The sequence below is a fragment of the Thermobia domestica genome, chromosome 16, assembly GCF_964235325.1.
Source record: "Thermobia domestica chromosome 16, izTheDome1.hap1.1, whole genome shotgun sequence".
NCBI classification, from domain to species: Eukaryota; Metazoa; Arthropoda; class Insecta; order Zygentoma; family Lepismatidae; genus Thermobia; species Thermobia domestica.
The window spans coordinates 127,852,148-127,870,276 of NC_137469.1; the positions used below are offsets into that span (position 1 = coordinate 127,852,148).

The 18,129-nt window shown below is 35.9% G+C and overlaps 1 long non-coding RNA gene across 1 annotated transcript; it reads right to left on the reverse strand.

The window, feature by feature from the left end:
• Positions 1-8,495: 8,495 nt before the first annotated feature.
• LOC145672806 (uncharacterized) lies at positions 8,496-16,862 on the reverse strand. The gene is made up of 3 exons (XR_014128671.1): positions 16,722-16,862; positions 13,146-13,256; positions 8,496-8,630 (listed from the first exon to the last, which is right to left on the reverse strand). It is a non-coding gene; the product is annotated as an uncharacterized LOC145672806 (long non-coding RNA).
• Between the last annotated feature and the right edge of the window lie 1,267 nt (positions 16,863-18,129).

The following is an 18,129-nucleotide window of genomic DNA, read 5'->3' on the forward strand; positions in this document are numbered from 1 at the left end:
GAACTGAAACATAAACAGTGATATTTTCTTTTTAAAGATACTTTGTCCAGCTGAGTATTGTGAAGGTTTTTGTCAGTAGAAGAAATTGCATTCCATTATACAACTTTATGTACACATTACTAAATATTGAACACTCTTGTCCATATGATTAGCGTACGCGTCATTGGTGCGGGAGACCTAGGTTCAATTTCCGATGGGAACTCATGTGCTTCTGAACCCACGTTAATTTGTAATTTCACGTCTCATATAGCCTTGATGCTGAAATGGACACTAAACTTTAATCTAATACTAAATACAAATATTTAAAGAAAAATGATGACGCACCAAGATGACGTGAATTTGGCTATCAAATTCATTTTGTGTTTTCAGTTATTTTCTAATAGTATTTTTTCTAGGCATCCTTTGAAAAGACAGTGATGCAAATTTCGTAACTGCGAATTCCTGTTAAAAGCCATGAAATTATCCGATTAGGTGCAAAATTTCCCGTCCACTAAAATAGATACCGTAAATTTACAATATCTAACAATAAATAATTTTGAAAAATATCGCTTTCGAGGGAAAAAATGAAGTGAAATCTTTGAGTTTTACGTCCCACGCTTATGCCGGTTAGGCTAAAGGAGAGGGGTGATGATGAGAAATTAGTGAAATCGTGGAATGAAGAAAGTGGGAGGAACGGAAGAACCCCGAGGAAACCCACGCACACGGTGTTTGTCCACTACAAAGTTCACTTGGTGCGAGCTGGGATCGAACCAGGGTCCCGAAGCACCAGAGGTGAACGATCTACTACTGAGCCACAGCGGCCCCGCTTTAGAGGGGCCATGACGTATAGTTTAACTCATTCTCGTAGTATGGAAGGCATTATTTATAATTATGCATGATAGGATCACAAACAAAATTTAAAAATATTATGTGCACTTTCTTTTAACAAACATTATATTGTCTTTTATGGTGTGGGAGGGAATGTTATGTTCGAAAAAAAAAGTCCTTAACACGATTCTTGTTGTTGCGCACTGCATGCTCCTTGCCACAGAAAAGATGCAGCGATAGGTAGGCTATTTTTCAATTGCTTTACATTAGCTTGATGTTTCAAGTCTTTTGTGTTTCTGAAGTTCACTTTTACCACAAAAGAGCTCAATATTGACATAGCTTTGGTTCGATTCTCAACACGGACTGCAACTACCCGTTAAATTGTGCATCCGAAAGGCACTCTTTGTTAAACCTCGCTTATCACCGCTCATCTTAATAATATATAACTTCACCGCGAAGCAATTGTTGCATTGTCTCTTTCATCCTAACACAAAACAAAATTAACCGCAGCTGTGACACGAAGGAGCTATTTCGAAAAGAAACAAGCTATGCTTCATTCTGTACCAAATGATAGAGATGTGTACTAAATGATAGAAGTATAAAGTATTGTTTTCTTTCCTGTTTATTGATATCAGTTGGTGTTCTTAATGAGTTTACTCATTAGTTTAGAAAGAGTATATATGGAATTTGGACATATGTTGCACGTATTCTCCTGAGAAATTGATGAGACCAGAAAAATTACAAGGACAGATGGAATAGTTTTAAGCGCATCTACGTGACTTTATCAAATATTTATTCTCCATAATGGTACCACGCGGAAAACTTGGTATACTATCATCTTTGCCTCCTTCTGTTAGCTGTTTCGTATCATATATATTGGATGGTTTTGATATTTCTTCTGATCATTAAAATATAGCAATGGTACCTGTGTGCGTGCAGAAATGCAAAAGCACTAGATAACTTCCTATTTGTTTTGGAAACAACACCCATTTCACGTGTGCGAGAGAAATTGAGCACAGCGAGATCGGGTGTTTACTCACGGTCAGTTCGCAGCAGGAGTCCATGGTAAAAGATTTGGCTAACTATATCTTCATACTGATGTGAAAACACTCGCAAAACCCTACAAATACAAAAAGAATGCGCTTCAAAGAAAGTTTAGACACAGATGTTTCAATTTTCTCTTAGCGTCTTTCTTCAGCAAAAGAGTCGGTTCATTGTATTCGAAAAAGGGAAGGGAGAAAGGGTGAATTTATATTTTATGGGGGGTAACATTGTAAGTAGTATAAACAATACATACCGCTTCCGACTCGACCCTCATCCTACTTCAAGTTGTAAAGTAGAAACTACTAGAAAGGGGCAGAAGTATTCAACATGACTGCGACTTGAGTTTCAGTTCACAATACTAAAACCAGTGAGCAAGTAAACAGTCTTTTGTAGGATCGTGTTTTACTTCTTGAATTGATTTTTGAACATTTCTGTGAATTCAACAACAGAACGCAGTAGAAATACGGACTAGTTTTTACTCCAACCATTACTTTCGCTCCAACCCAGGGATGCCACATTTATGATTTCGTATAATATTAGATTTAGTGGTTTTACTATTGAACTAGTGATCTAGTACGTACTTTGGGTAAATAGGCACATTCTAGTGATTTTTTTTGATGCAGACAAATGACAAGGAAATGGTTCTTAAAATAAAAGGAAGAAGTATATTGCAGTTCAAAACAAATGTACAAATTTTAATTTTTTTTCTCTCTGACTGAGTGAAACCCCTGCTGTGTAACGACCTTAGGTAAACAACGACTATCTTTGGTCCGCTACCTCCTTTTATTAGCCGACATGAGATGGGTTACTTTTTTTTTTTTTTTAAGAAAGTGAAGAAATAATTATCCAGTACATTTACGTTTTGTCAGGCACACAGGCGCAGTCTGTACTTGTTTCCTAACAAATTTTAGCAACATAACATAAATGAAACATATGTACCAGAAAATAGAGGCAGTATAAACGGACATTTTCATCTGTGACACATTTGATGAGAAATATAGTTAGATGTCACGTGCAATCACTCTAAACATGTCCTATCCTTTAATTCTATTCGTATGTTTATGTAGGTGAGACTGGGAAATCAAGAAACAATAATAACTGGTTTCCTTCCAGGGCAAAAATCTAAATGTAAAGGGGTGTTACACTGGGACTTTAATTGCGTCCTTTGTACAAGATTGACAAGTAATCGCAATTTTACAAGATTAACAAGTAATCGCAATTTTTTAATTTATCTTAGTTCTTGGGGAGAGGAAGATGGAAGCGAACCCTCGTAAGGACCTCTGCAAGAAAACATGAATACTATCCGCCACTGTTTGTTACATTACACAAAATAGTTATATATATTTAAGCTTTTTAGGCTAACTTAATCCTTACATATAATGAAACTAGCTTGGCCAAGTTATAATGGAGGAAATGCTATCATTTGCAACACTCTGAGAATAGAAAATGTTCGCCAGGTCCTCCCCTCTCCCCTCTCCTGCAGAATGAAAACCCTGACTAAAACTCAATATTATATATAATATTATATATAATATTGAGTTTTAGTCAGGGTTTTCATTCTGCTGGAGAGGGGAGAGGGGAGGACCTGGCGAACATTTTCTATTCTCAGAGTGTTGCAAATGATAGCATTTCCTCCATTATAACTTGGCCAAGCTAGTTTCATTATACATAAGGATTAAGTTAGCCTAAAGAGCTTAAATTTTTATGGCAGTTTTACTCTGTAGCCATGTTTCTCATTTTCGGTCTACGGGACTCTGTGTCCGGAAATTTTCGATGGCTTCCAAGTCGGAAAATAAGTGTATCAAAGGCATATATATTATATGTATGGTTATATGAGGCATGGATCTACAGTTTAAAGTGGAATACCGGTAACAACTTCATGAGCTTCCACCGTAAATCGAACCAGAGTCTCCCGCGATCAAGGTGTATGTGTTAACCATACAGCCACGCGGAAATTCACATAAGCACACACACATATATATTGTTGAGTTGATTTTGACTTTACCGTCTCTTTCAGCAGCGAGAATATATGAAGTGTAGACCTACTGATTAACGTGGAATCCGAACTACATGAGCTCGCGCCGGGAATTGAACCCGAGTCTTCCACGACAAAGACGCGTACACTAGCCACGGAGTTCACACACACACACACACAGAATCAGAGTCCTCACACACCAAGGTGGAAAGCTGTGCCACTGAGTCACAGCAGCCACGAGGCTAGGTCGAGTCCACTTTATGTTCATAGTTTCTTAGTACATAAATGTTACGATTATGAAATAGATTTTCCTTAATGAGCTGCATATAAACAAAAGCTTTCGAAATGTATTAAACAATTAGCTCGATTTGAGTGTGAACTTAAAGTTATATCAGAGTGTAAATACGGATACGCACCAAAGCTCGAAAACTTAATACACTGTTTCTCTTATATAGTCAGTATGTATCAAGCAGTCGTTCAGCTTTCATTTGAGAGGATGGAAATCGAAGGCTCCTGAACAACTATGTTACTTATGTGCGGAATGTATTTACCTTACAGTGAACTGTTTCGATGCCAAGTGGCCTAACTCCAAAATTGAAATTTTCCAGGAGTGAAAGTTAAAGTTCAATATCTCATGAACAATTCATATTTCTTTTATGTTGGGAACCAAAACCATAACTACTGTATGTAGTTCATTGTTTTATAATTTAGTGTTTACAAAAATCCCTTAAAAAATTACCTATTCACAGAAGTGAAAGGTACTTATCTGTACTAGTTCTTGGCATCCAAGCAGTCCATTTATTGTAATACTAGCTTAATATACCCATTCTTCGCATGGGGGCTGTATTTGGAAGTCAACACCTGTGGAAGTATCACCATTCATTTCAGCGACCGCGAAAACTATGGATTTGACACTAGTATCAATCAATATGGGCTACTTATACATGTCTCGGTATTCCTCACCCGCTGACACCCGGCCCGCATACAGTGGTAGCTGAATTTGCAAGTCATCGCTGATGGAAGTATCACCATTGATCTCAGCGACCGTGAAAACTATGGATTTGACACTAATGTCGATCAATTTGGATTACTTTTACTACATGTCTCGGTAAACGCCCCCTGAGACCCCCTGGTTACAATTTTGACAAAAACGCTTCGCCTTAGACTGGGACCTGGACCAAGGTATCCGTGACCAAAATTTGGTAACTCTCGGTCAACTTGTCTGGTCCCCAGGTCGGTCCCAGTAAACGTCCCCTCCGAGACCCCCCTGGTTCGAAATTTAAAAATAAACGCTTCGTCTTGATCTGGGGCCTGGACCAAGGTACCCGTGACCAAATTTTGGGAACTCTCGGTCCACTCGTCTGGTCCCCAGGTCGCACACAAACAGACAAACACACAAACAAACTCTTTATTTTATTTATATTAGATAAGATATACTATGTAAAATAGTCTCGTATCACAATATGTGATGTACAACAAATGTTTCATTATATATTATCCGTAGCTCTTGATATGCTGCAACATATTAAAGCCTCAAAATAGTTGGGCAAGCGAATAATCCAGAAGTTACGTAACCCTATTGCGTTCATGGGAACAAAGACAATAATTATAACTATGCTAAATTACTATAGACTATCAACTGCTCATTCAGAGAATTTATGAAGTTCACTTTATCGCAATAGTTTTATACAAATTAGATTTAAACTACGGATAATAGTTTTATACAAACTAGATAATCAATTATTATTATTATCATTATATTTGCAGTACAACCAAATACAACAACATTAACTATTAGTTCTAATTAACTGAATTGGGCTGAAAATTAAATCTTGATCTTTAAAGATTAACTATTAATTTTATGCGTTCTGTACCTTTCTGAAGGAATAAAAGCTGGAATTGGTTTCAAGGCTGTTTCTGAGTGAATACTTTCTTCAAAATAATATTAAAAATTATACGAACTATTTTGGAAGAGATGAATTAGACGAATGAACATCGTCAGTGCCCAATTCTTGGCTTAGGAAAAGAGCGCAGTGCTGTGATCGTGATTGGTCAACAATTGCAGGTTTAGCGAAAACCCTTGAAAAGGACAAGAGAACTTCGAACCTTACCGAAGCTTGTAAACACACATAAATTAACAATTTTGATGTTACTTTCTAGCTTAACTTATTGAACTGATTATACATGGTCATGCTAAGACAAAGAAGGGCTTCATAAAATTTATTAAAGGTATTGACATGTAATCGTCACATAGTCCCAGCTAATTATGGAGTTACTTAATTTTTATTACTTTTTGTATTAACAACGTGCAGTTTTAAGTTAACTTTAAAAAGTAACTGCAAAATATTTCATTACATTATTGTGCATGAACTCTGTGAATATTACGTTGTCTATTGACGCCTTTCACCATGTACGATTCAAAGCATTCGGTTGTTTGGTTACTAATAAATGTCGCATTGTGTTTCAGTATTATTCCCTTGAAGATTTCTGTGATTTATTCTTGTAGTGAGTAAGTCCATTGCACGCTGCAGATCAGAAGAGTGAAAGTCTAGATGCTTGATTCTATGTTGATACAGTATATTATTTAAGAATAAAAGTACTCCAATGGTCACTCTTCTTTCTTTTTCTTTGGTATTATTAATTATGTTTAACTGATTGCTACTCTTAATATTTGTTTGGTAAAAGGTTTCACCTATTTTAATCAATTAGTTTAGAAAGGTGCAAGGATGAGTCCCTCTCCGTAGTTTAGCTTGCATATACAAACAGCGATATGTTGAATTTCCTACACTGAAGAAATCGTTTTGGCGAAATTTTCTCATGGCGTGTTGTTATTCCAGCCAAGTTTCCTCCTCGCGAAGTTTAGACTGGGAGATATGTTCGACGGGAATGGTTTTTCTCAGGCGATGTAATGACTACGATGGCCAGATTTTATCTTTGGAGGTTCTGGCTATCAGGTTTTGGACTGAAACCTATTATATTACTTTAACCTACCGACAGTTAAGAGAGCAAATTATTGTTGATAGTAGGTTGATGAGAATTAAGTATTCGATCCACTTGAGTTATACCCAAAGGCTAGAAAACGAAAACTACAAGGCTTTGTTAATCAAGATATTCATCTCTGCAACTACGTACCTTTGCTACCACTGAGCCAACTATTGGAATCTGTTGTAGAAGTCTCTGACTTCCGACGCGGAGAAATCTTCAACCACACATTCCACTACCCTATCAAGCAGACATTTTCCTCCCAAGAGGTCATTAGAATGGTGTAAGAGGTGTTAGTCGGAGGGAGAGGTGTAAGAGAATGGTGGGCGAGAAAGAATTTCGTATTGTTTCTTTCTCGAGAGGTTGCACTGGTCCTTGTGTGACACGCGGGCATGAATTATCGTCCAGTATTAGGAAACTATGTCTGTTGACAATTGTCGGATGGTTGTGCAAACCATCATTCTGTTGCATTTCATAGTGTTCAGCACTGCAACAATTTAAATTAATGGCTTTACTTCACCTGAGACAGACATGATTCATTACCTCTTGCTAAAGGCCAAATCAGAAGTGTGTATATAGCTTACAGTGTTATCTAGTTATTTATGTAATTTTCATGTGAAATGACAATCAGATGTAGGAAATTTTCTCGGTTATTATTTAGTCTTAGAGAACTCCACATCTAAAGACGGTTGATTTTGTTCGCCAATTGTAACTCTTGTTTCACCATAAATCGAAATTGTTCATCTTACCGCATATAAGGAATCACTGGAGGACACTTGCAAGGTGTAAGACTTGGTATCTGTAATACCACGAAAATTTTTTCAAGAGCCCGTTTCAATGGTATTCCAGAGGAGCTCACTCAGAAACTATGTTGCTTGAGTATAAGAGGCTGAAAAAAATGGCAAACCAACGGGAATTCGTAATAACTGCCCTCCATTGTTAACGTTTTCTATTTTTTTGTGTGTGAATTTGTAGAATGTTGCAGTTGGAATTCGCAAAAGAAGGCACTTGCAATAGCGTGTTGTTTACGTTGCACTTACATAGAAAGCACAACATCGTATATTATCCATACTATCAGTATATCGCAGTCTGTTTGCTGGAGATGTACAGAGTTTGTGATATTAGAATTGTGAACTTAGATAAGTTTCTCACCAGATGTCAGAGTGGACATTTATTTGTACCAACAAGGTGAGTTTGAACCATGAGGTTTTCCATGGCTAAATATTGGTCTGCACAGTTCTAGCTGCATGTTTTCGCCACGAGAATTTGTACCGAAACGAATTATAAGTTTAACAAAGTATAACTATTCATATTGTTTAATGTTTTTCCTAAGAGTTAAATGAAGTCAATAGGAAACAGACTTGACAATCATCTCCCTTCTAAATGCGTTTACTCTTCTAAATTCTTCTAAAAACATTAAATATAAGCTGCGGCATTCTCGTAATGAAAATGTAGAAGTAGCAGAATCCCTCTCCTAGGCGGATAAGAGACGAAAAGAGAAATTTAGAAAACTAAATTATTAAAAGTTTCCATAGACGGGTACTAATACAATTACAGTAATAATAACATTGTGTAATTTCTTTTATCGTTCCTTATAATATGTAACATCTATACAGTGTATAGTAAATGATAAACTACAACTAATGTATTTACATCATTTAAATATAAAAAGATTCATATTTTACCATCCATGAATGATCCATTTCTACATCTAACTATTTCGTCCCCATCATCAGTAGCACCAAAAGCGCAAAGTCTTCTGACAGTCGTTAAATATGCAAAGCTTGCCAAAATTAATAACAGTGGGAAATAGAAAATCGTCCTGTAAAAATAATGTAAGTAAAACACGACATTATATGCATGTTACATTAAGAGAATGACATATTTACCCATATACCTATACATTTAATGGAAATATCTGGAGTTGGAAATACGTCACATGACGCAATTACAAATTGTCAGCCGGAGACGGCGGAGCAGGGTTAATTCTTGGCATTAGGTTATGTGTAGATAGAGTAAAGAAAGTGCAAAATGTGTTGAGCGCCGCCAGACGCAGTGTATAAGGTAATGATAGTCTCCAAGGTCTATTGAAGGCTGTCATTACCTTGGACAGCCTACAAACATTTCGGCAAAAATACATTTGCGAAGCAGAACAGTACTCCGGAACAAACCGTCAGTGGCAGGTCTCGCTGAACATCAAAGCGCAATTCTACAAAGAATGGAAGTGTGACTGAAGTTCAAGTGACAATAAAGCTCAAGTTACAGCAGCTATCACACTGATTTTAATAGTGTAGTAAATATATGTTGAGTGACACACCATTCTATTCTCACCCATCTAACACCTTTCGATTTCTATTGCTTTCTAGCTCCTTTCTGGTTACATAAGTATGTACTTAAAGTTTATTTCTCTTTGATATTCAGGCATCCATTACGGCACTTTTCCATGTATCGGTTGCCCAAAGGAAATTTCAGTTGTGCACTCTTGCATAATTCAACAAGCTCATCTAAAACCGAAAGTAGACTGGGAATGTGAAAATATACAGAAAATTGTGGGAATCAGAAAATTGATTAGAAATAAACAGAAAGTGACAAGACGTAGTTTCGTATTTCAAAATATGCATATATATATATATATATATATATATATATATATATATATATATATATATATATATATATATATATATATATAGGGTGTAACCAAATATATATATATAGGATGTGACAAAAAGGTACGGCAAAATTTCCGGGGTAGATTCCTTATGGGTAGATAAGCAAAAAAAAGTCCATTTGGCTGAAACCACTAAATTCGTTTACCACTATTGACGCTTTCTTTCAAAATGAAGGCCATCACTCCCATAAAATATCATAAACAAGACTGACGGCCGGTTGTACAATGTTCGCTGAACTCGTGGTTGAGTGAAGCCGAACTTATTCGGAGCGACAGAATTAAGCCGTAGTCTGTTGCGCAATCAGTTTCCAAGCGTAGCATTGTTAAGCAAGAGTTTCTATGCATCTGGCAATATTTCAACGAAACTTTTGACATTTCTGTTTTCTTTTTTCAGTGTTTGTGTCCTTTGATTGGTTCAGGGAATGGTCTCTGATTGGTGTTCGTATGTGGTGGAAGTGAATTGTTAGCAAGAGATCTTCGATGAGTATTTATAATGAAAGTAGGAAAAGAACTGCAAACTTTTCGCAGTCTCAAGTAGAACTGCTATCCCAAGTTGCAAAATGTTCGCTTAACTCCTGGTGTTTAATCGTATCTTCCTCAGTATGACCACACAGCAAAAATATATCGTGCTAACCTATACAGAAAAGAAGTACTAGATCTGGGAGAAAAGTACTAAACTTTTATCTGCTCCCGATTGACCATATTTATGACATTTTACGATATTAGTTTCTTACTAGAAGGTTTCCAGCAGCTCCTCTACCCTGTGGATACGGGAGTGATCTCTCATATTCTTGAAAGAACCCCAACTTTAAATGTTTTAGTCAAATTTGATACAAACCGTGCAAACCACTTACACCTTACCGATTTTGACTTTACGCCCTGGCGGAATCCCTGCTTAATTGTATTAGAACTTACTGTAAAACCATTAAAGTAACACAAGTATGACAAATATAGAGGATGTCGGAAGAAAATACATAAAATAGGCTTATTGAGAAAATCGAGTTTTAATGCCTTAATAGCTTACTGTTTAAACGGATCATCAACTATGTAATAATGTTTACTGTGGTCATTTATTCGTTTTAATCCTTCGTTCTTTGACACTTTTCTACTACCTATTTTCTCCAATAGAATGAACTATAAGTTACAGCTCAAAATCGATAAATTTTCATGAGATTCCTTTTTTGTCTGTCAAATGTATTTATGAGAAAAGAAGAAGAGGAGAAAAGTACCAGATTTGTTGGTGAACGGACTAAAACACTAAAATATTAGAAAAGGTACTAGATCTAGTACGAAAGTACTAGCCGTGGTCACAGTGATCTTCCTTTCTTTCAAAACCATTTGCAGTATAAGTAAAGTGGCATCTCTAATCCTACCCAGCATTCAAGCAGAATTTTCTAAACAACGAATTATCGAATGCGCAAGAAAACTCCGCTTAAGAAGTTGAGCGGTAGTTCCTCTGCCGCCTAGATTTAAGCGTTTTTTTTAAAACTCCGCTTTGCATAAAGCCAATATTGTGCAACGTAAAATTCACCGTAAGCTGAGCTTAAGCTCTTAAGTGGACATTGTGCAATCGGCCGTGAGTTTCTCTAGTCAATGACGAGAATTTGCATTTGTTTTTATTTGTTGCTATGAGAAAACCTTTACGCAGTACACCATCCATTCGAACCAATTAATAAACGAGGTTTGGTATTTCCTGTAGTCCTCCTAAAACAAACAGGTTTGTGAGCTAATGAATTTCCTGACATTAATATGAGTAGAAATACTGCCGTCTATTCTTTATATGCGCACTATGTTCCTGCATTCCTACGTTAACCCTAGAATGGTTGGGCGGAAAAAGGTCCATAAACGGTCGGGCTGGGTCTGAGAGACCCAAGAAAATAAAACTGCATAATTAATTTGTAACCGATATTTTTTAATAACAAATAAAAACATACTTTTATGTAATTTCAAATATTTCCAACAGAAAAAAAGCATTTCAACTCATAACTGTTGTTTTCACTTAATTTTTAAGAAATATTTTAATTGTTTACATATTTTTGTTAGTAAATTATATGAGTTCTCTACAAAATTATATAAAAAAGAACACTTGCTTAAATGTTGTTATAAGTAAGTATACTGTAAACGACACTTATAAGTTTATTTAACACAACCGAAGGCACCACGTATGTTAAAATATACTGAATGTAAGGGGAAAAGTTTTTTTAGTTTTCATTCTTGGCAATATTGTTGTCTAATGACGGGGTGGGTGGAGTTTTCTCACCAGCGGCAGCAGTAACAATTCTTCACACTTATCATAAAATTCACCACACTCATTGTTACTATTATGGTCACTTAATAATTCAAAATCAGGATCTACATCGGAATCATCCAGTTCATTTTCATCATATAAAATTCTATGAATTTTACTCACATAAACTATTTCACGTTCCATTATGTTCTAAAGTTGCTCAAAATACCAAGTGAAATGTTCTTCGTATAAACACACTCAGAAAGTATCGAATACATAATCGCAATAAAAAGGTAAACTTCCTACAAAATTCTTGACACTAGCAAAACAAAAAAGTTGCGCAAACGCTTGGGCTGGGTATGACAGGCCCTAGCGAGGTTCAGAGCTCTATTAAAAGCAAACTAACAATAAATCAAATTGGTTTGCAACACTAGCGTCTCTTGTCGGGCTTTTCAGGAAGGTTACAATTCAAACCACTAACTTTAAGTTGAAAATTTTATTTAAAATATAAGCAGATTGGTCTCAGAGACCCGATCCGACCGTTCTAGGGTTGACTCATGTTTCTTTTCTGGTATTTTTCCATGTGGTACAAATCTCACTCTACAAAAACAGAAGTTAAAATCTATTTAAAAGCCAAACATTTATGATAACAACTAGCCTACTCTTTGAAAATTGTGAATTAAAAACTATGTATGAAGGAAAACTGAAAGTAAGTTTCTCCTCGTTTTTCCCCGAGAAGACAAACAAGACATCAGTGTAATGATAGAGCCATACATATGGTAATGCAATCAATATCCTGCAAACGATGCTTACGCACTGCTATTAGAAATTTCCGATAAGCGTCTCATTAAATATCTGGCAAGTAGAAGGTTAGAAGCAAGCAGCAAGGTTAGAAAAATCAATGCTTACCGGTATTAATAGAAACTGAAAAGACTGAAGTGTGGTATTAGCAGGGCCCAGTCTCTCCTTGTGACTTCTGGCGTTTTCTTTTTCGGAGACTACACTTGGCAACGCACAATCAACCCTGGGCTGAGAGCACTTTCCTCATCCAAAGTACAGTTCACATCTCGTGCTCAGCAATGTTTGTCAACTCTTTCCGGTAATAAAGAAGGCTTTCGCGGAACACACTTTGGAACCAAGGACGAAATGAACACAGCCATAAAATAGTTTTCTCTATGCAAGACATGTATTTTCTTCCAAGAGGGTTTTCAAACCTCATAAACTGGCATGACAAACGTATCCACATCATTGATTCTTATGTAGGAAAATAAGATGATATTTGATCTTTATTTATATAGTATAGTATTTATCTTCCGTAAACACACCTGTCCATACCTGCGAGGGAAACTTACTTTTTCAATTTATACATTGTGTTACGAATACCTTGAAATGCACTTATTCGTACCACACCAAGACACTAGTTTTCATCTATTACTCACTGTAAAATCATTGATGGATAGTTTTTAAGAATAATCTCGGTTACTTTGATGGCTCTGTAGAGTTGACAAAGACGATTTGCGCGCAGAATATGGCGCTCGAAAGAAACTTCGCTGAAATAATAAAAACAAATAATTTAGAGAAATATGCACAAGTTAGAGCCATTCGATACAACTTACAAAATGCTGCCTACTCGCATCTTGTGTGTTGTGAAATATACCATGGTAACCGAAGTTTGAAACATTTTTTAAGTTTGCCTATGCACTCTGATTCCAAGTAACCTAACAACCCATCATACGTGCATTTTGCAGCATGTTTGGGATTTTAAACATTAATTAGATTTGTCCTTAAGAAAGATCAAAATGGAAAAGAAATAAAGTGCTGCAAATATTAAGTCTTTGAGGCACGATGGTAAGCTATGTTAACCACTATAAGATTGACTTTGAAGCAAGGTTGTTAATCTTGTTATTCATAATTTTTCTGATAGGCCCAAGAGAAAACACAGAGGTTTAAGTATATATTGAAAATGACCTTAAATGTTTAATAATTCAGAGTAATTAGTAGATGTATTTCGACTGAAATAAATAAAATATTTATTTCGACTGAAATAAATAAAGCATATCAGGTGGTGGCTCAGAAAGGGAAGTCACGTAAAAGAAAGTTAAACTTTTAAAGCTCCATTGTAAGTGAAGAAAATTTAGTCTTTCAGTTCCAAAACGGCTCTTGTCCATCTACAGAAAATCCCAGAAAACCGAGAAAGACTGTAGATCGATCGTTTTGTAAAACTGGAAATATTTTAAGGATGTTCAGGTTATTCACATGAACACACTGAAGGATTCCCAGTTCTACGAAACACGCCACTCCAACATCTTTTAACTTTTCTGGGATTTTCTGTAAACAGACGAAGAGGTTAGTTGGAATTGGACGACTCAATTAACTTCCTACAGTACATAATAATTAGTTAACTCTTCTTTTTTTAGTTTGAAGGGATAAATATTTGACTTTTACTGAAGTAACATCCCCCAAAGGCCATCCCTGAATATACTTTGTCTGTAATCATCACTTTTGTGAATGGATCTAAGACTCAAAGAGGAAGCAATATACTTGTTATTTGTTCTCAAGACAATATTACTGAGTCTTGAAAAGTTTAACACTTGGGATCTTTCTTTTACAGTCGGTACAAGAAAAGAAAAAAAGCACTTCTTATATATGATCTCATATTATTTTTTGATTGAAATTCTATTTCAATGAAACAACAACTACTACAGGTTCTCACATTACTTTGTATAAATGATGCCCAAATTGCTGGGCTGAACGCGACTTTAAATAAGTATGAGAAGTGTACAATCTGATCCTTTGTTAAATTAATGTGTAAGGACAAGTGTGTAGCTGGACTGATTCGAGACTATATTTTTAACTGTCAAAATATATTTTTTTAAACTTTGTGTTAATTAAGACCATTCTGCAAGGTTAGACCGTTGAAAATTTACCGATTTTCAGAACTAGAAACACCATATTTCATATTGTTACTTTAAAATGTTTGTAGCTCAAGCTATAATTGAGTAGAGATATGAAACAAAAAGAACGCTGCACAGCAAATTACAAAAAAATAAGAAAGTTGTATGACTGCACATTCGAATGTCGCTTCAGGAATATATACCCTACATAAGGCTGTTATTTTTCTCCTTGCTCCAACCTATACTATGCACAAGTGTCAGAAGTTTTATAGAACTATTTCCCCGTCTGTCGACAGGTATCAGATCAAAACCTGTAACAGATATCGCATTGCGGTTTCTTGTAATCGATTCATCGTCCCAAGGGTAGTTTCCAGCTCCTTCGTTAACTCTCCATTTAAACCGAAGATGGTTAAAATTAGTCATTTTCGGTTTCAACGTTTATCGCAATAGAACAAAAATGGTAAGAGATAGCTAGGAGCATTTTTCTGAAAACAATTTACCGCCTCAACTTAACATACCATGCCTATCCACAACACTCTAGCGAAGCCGGAAGTGATTGAAATTTACAATTACTTCCAGTTTCAAATTTATGACCATATAACGAAAATGGTAGCAGATAGTGGAAAACTGCTTTTGTAAACACTTCAGCGTGTCAAGACAACATATCATGAATATCCTAACAAAATCGGAATAGTTTCAATTTACTATCATTTTTGGCTTCAATACTCATTTCCATGTAGCAAGGACTTGAAAACATACTAAGAAGCAGCTTCTTGCAATGGATACACTGTTCCAAGAATAGGTTCTAACTCTTTCTTAGTCTTCAATTCAAACCGGAAGTAGTTAAACCAAATAATCTTTGGTTTCAACCTTTGTCGCCATTGAACGAGAACATTAAGTGATAACCAGCAATGCCTTTTGATATACATTAAGCGTCTGAGGAACACGCTCTATCTTTGATCTTATTACCCAATTGTAACCAGTATTAATAGAAACACGAATTCAAGTTTGAATATTGAATTCGCATGTTTATAGGTCTTAGTTTCACACTGTGAAACAATACTTATTTTGTTCATTAAGGATTTTCGTTCACCAAAGCACGTTTATGTATTTGCTCTGTTTGTTCATCCAGAGAAGAAAAATTTTGAAACACTATTTGATTATCAGCAAATTTGATATCAAGTTCGTTTTCGAAGGCAGTGTTCAACCCGGAATTGGTAGAAATATTTTTCATTTTAATTTTGATCGCTATAGAACATAAATTATTCTATAGATTATTATTATTAGATAGTTTATTAAGAAAGCTAGAAGCGGTATTCTGCAATGAAGTAATCTCATATCTCGACTAAAACTAGAAAAATGAAAATGAAATGAAGTCTTTAAGTTTTACGTCCTACAGTTATGCTCGCTAGGCTAAAGAAGACGATGACGATGAGAAATGAATGAAATGGTGGAATAAAGAAAGTGGGAGGAAATGTTCTAGAAAACAGGTCCCTCTTCCCATTTAGCTGTAATAAAGACAGAAAACGACATGCCCTGCGTTTCTCTAACCCGCCTTCACTCGCGCGGCAATAGTCTTTAAATTAAAATTTAAACTTTGGTACAGAAAGGAACCAACCTTGCTACTAACCTATATGGGGGGACCTGTGTCCTAAAACCTTCCCGAACCGAATGAACCCCTGCGGGGCTTCTAACCCCTTCACACTCCTATTGCTACCCCTTACCCCTACTCCTATTACTACTTATACTATGGATCCGTATACTAAAACTGCACGAAAGAATCAATTTTTCAACTATTATTTCGAGTGGTTAGCCAAAAGTAAACCTGCACGGAAAGAAAAAATATAAATTTAAAAAATGTAGACATTTATACCGAATTGAGAATTCACTCTCATACGGACAAGTGATAGAATACTTTTCCAAATGTTCAGCAGCTTACAAAAAACGTTCAATATTTAATTCACAACACTTTTCCAAAATTCAGCAGCTTACAAAAAATATTCAATATTTAATTCACACGGCATTCTCTATTCCTGTATGGATAAAACATAATATGCACTCATTCACTTTAACTGCAGAGAGTTAAAGTGAACTAAAATATTTTATGATCGTTATACTTACCGATTTCTTTCTTTCTTCTTCACTATTATTAGTGTTGAAGGGGTGCCTCCGACTTCAGGACGACATTGTAGAACTTTGTATCACACCAACAACAACTAAAAAATAACATTTGTCGAAAAATAAACTGGAGTTCGAGATGGGCTGTCCTATAAAGACGCAATATTGCTCCGAACCCTTCTTTTGTTAGTCATCTCCAATTCAAGTAGCGCGCGGGGAATGCTGCTACTTTTGATAAACAAATGACGGCTGTTGTGGCGAAGCTAATTTGCAACCATACAGATGTCTATGTGATGTCAGTCAGGATAACATAATTTTCAGACTTTTAACAAAATATATTTGTTTGATGCTGCTACAATTAGTACAATGATTGCTAATGTTACTACGGTATTCTCATGAGAAAATTTGTGATGTAGGCTACACTTGCGGCTATCGCAGAGACGTCTTAGATATGTACCATTTGTTATTTTGAAAAAAATAATATTAAGATTTCTCAGTAATGTACACTCATGTCCAAAGTGATTGTTGCATATCTATAACTGTCTTCTTGTAAGAATATATTTGGATAATGATTTTTCAGTGTACTTTTAATACTGATACTATGTGTAGAATCTGGAAATGTATATTTGTGGTAAATTTCATAGAAAAAATAATTATAAATACGAAAATTAGAATGAGTGAAACAAAACGTTCCTAAATTGACAAGAAAGTTTTCTTTTCGTTTTATTGTTCTTATTGACTGCTCTTTTGACACAAAATTTGCCACATACACGTTTCTGCCGATTATACACAAACTATCATTATAAGAAATACCGGGCGAATTCGTTATCAAATTATATTCCTACAACAACATATTTATAGACATGCGACAATAATTTTGGACATGAGTGTACCACTGACATCTCTGGGCTATGGTGGGACATCCCCAGAACGTCGTGTCTATTAGCGTTTGCAGCTGGCGGCGGCTGGCCAACTTCTTTACCACTATTGTGCCGCCATTCTTCCGAGTCGAAAAATGCGCTCATATCGACCGCCGCGCCCGCCCGTTGACTTACTTTTGACTTTCATATAAATTCCATTCGACTCACTTTACATTTCAATACATTTGTTTCAACGAATGTCCTACCTGAATCGCCGACCCGTGGCTAGGGATATATATATTACGATTTTAACGCGACATACCGGCTGGGAATACAGTGTTGGTATGTTGCCTGAACGATTGTACTGCTATTTACATAATAGCTGAAAACCACCGAAGAGCTTCTTTGGAGGGGGTACTGAGAGACTTTGATCCTTCGCCAATTACATTCTGATAAAAGAAATATCTTCTTATGTTGTATTAACAGAATTATACACGAAAATGCTCAAAAACCGAGCTTTCATATTAACAATTCTCTGCGGGAAACTCCCA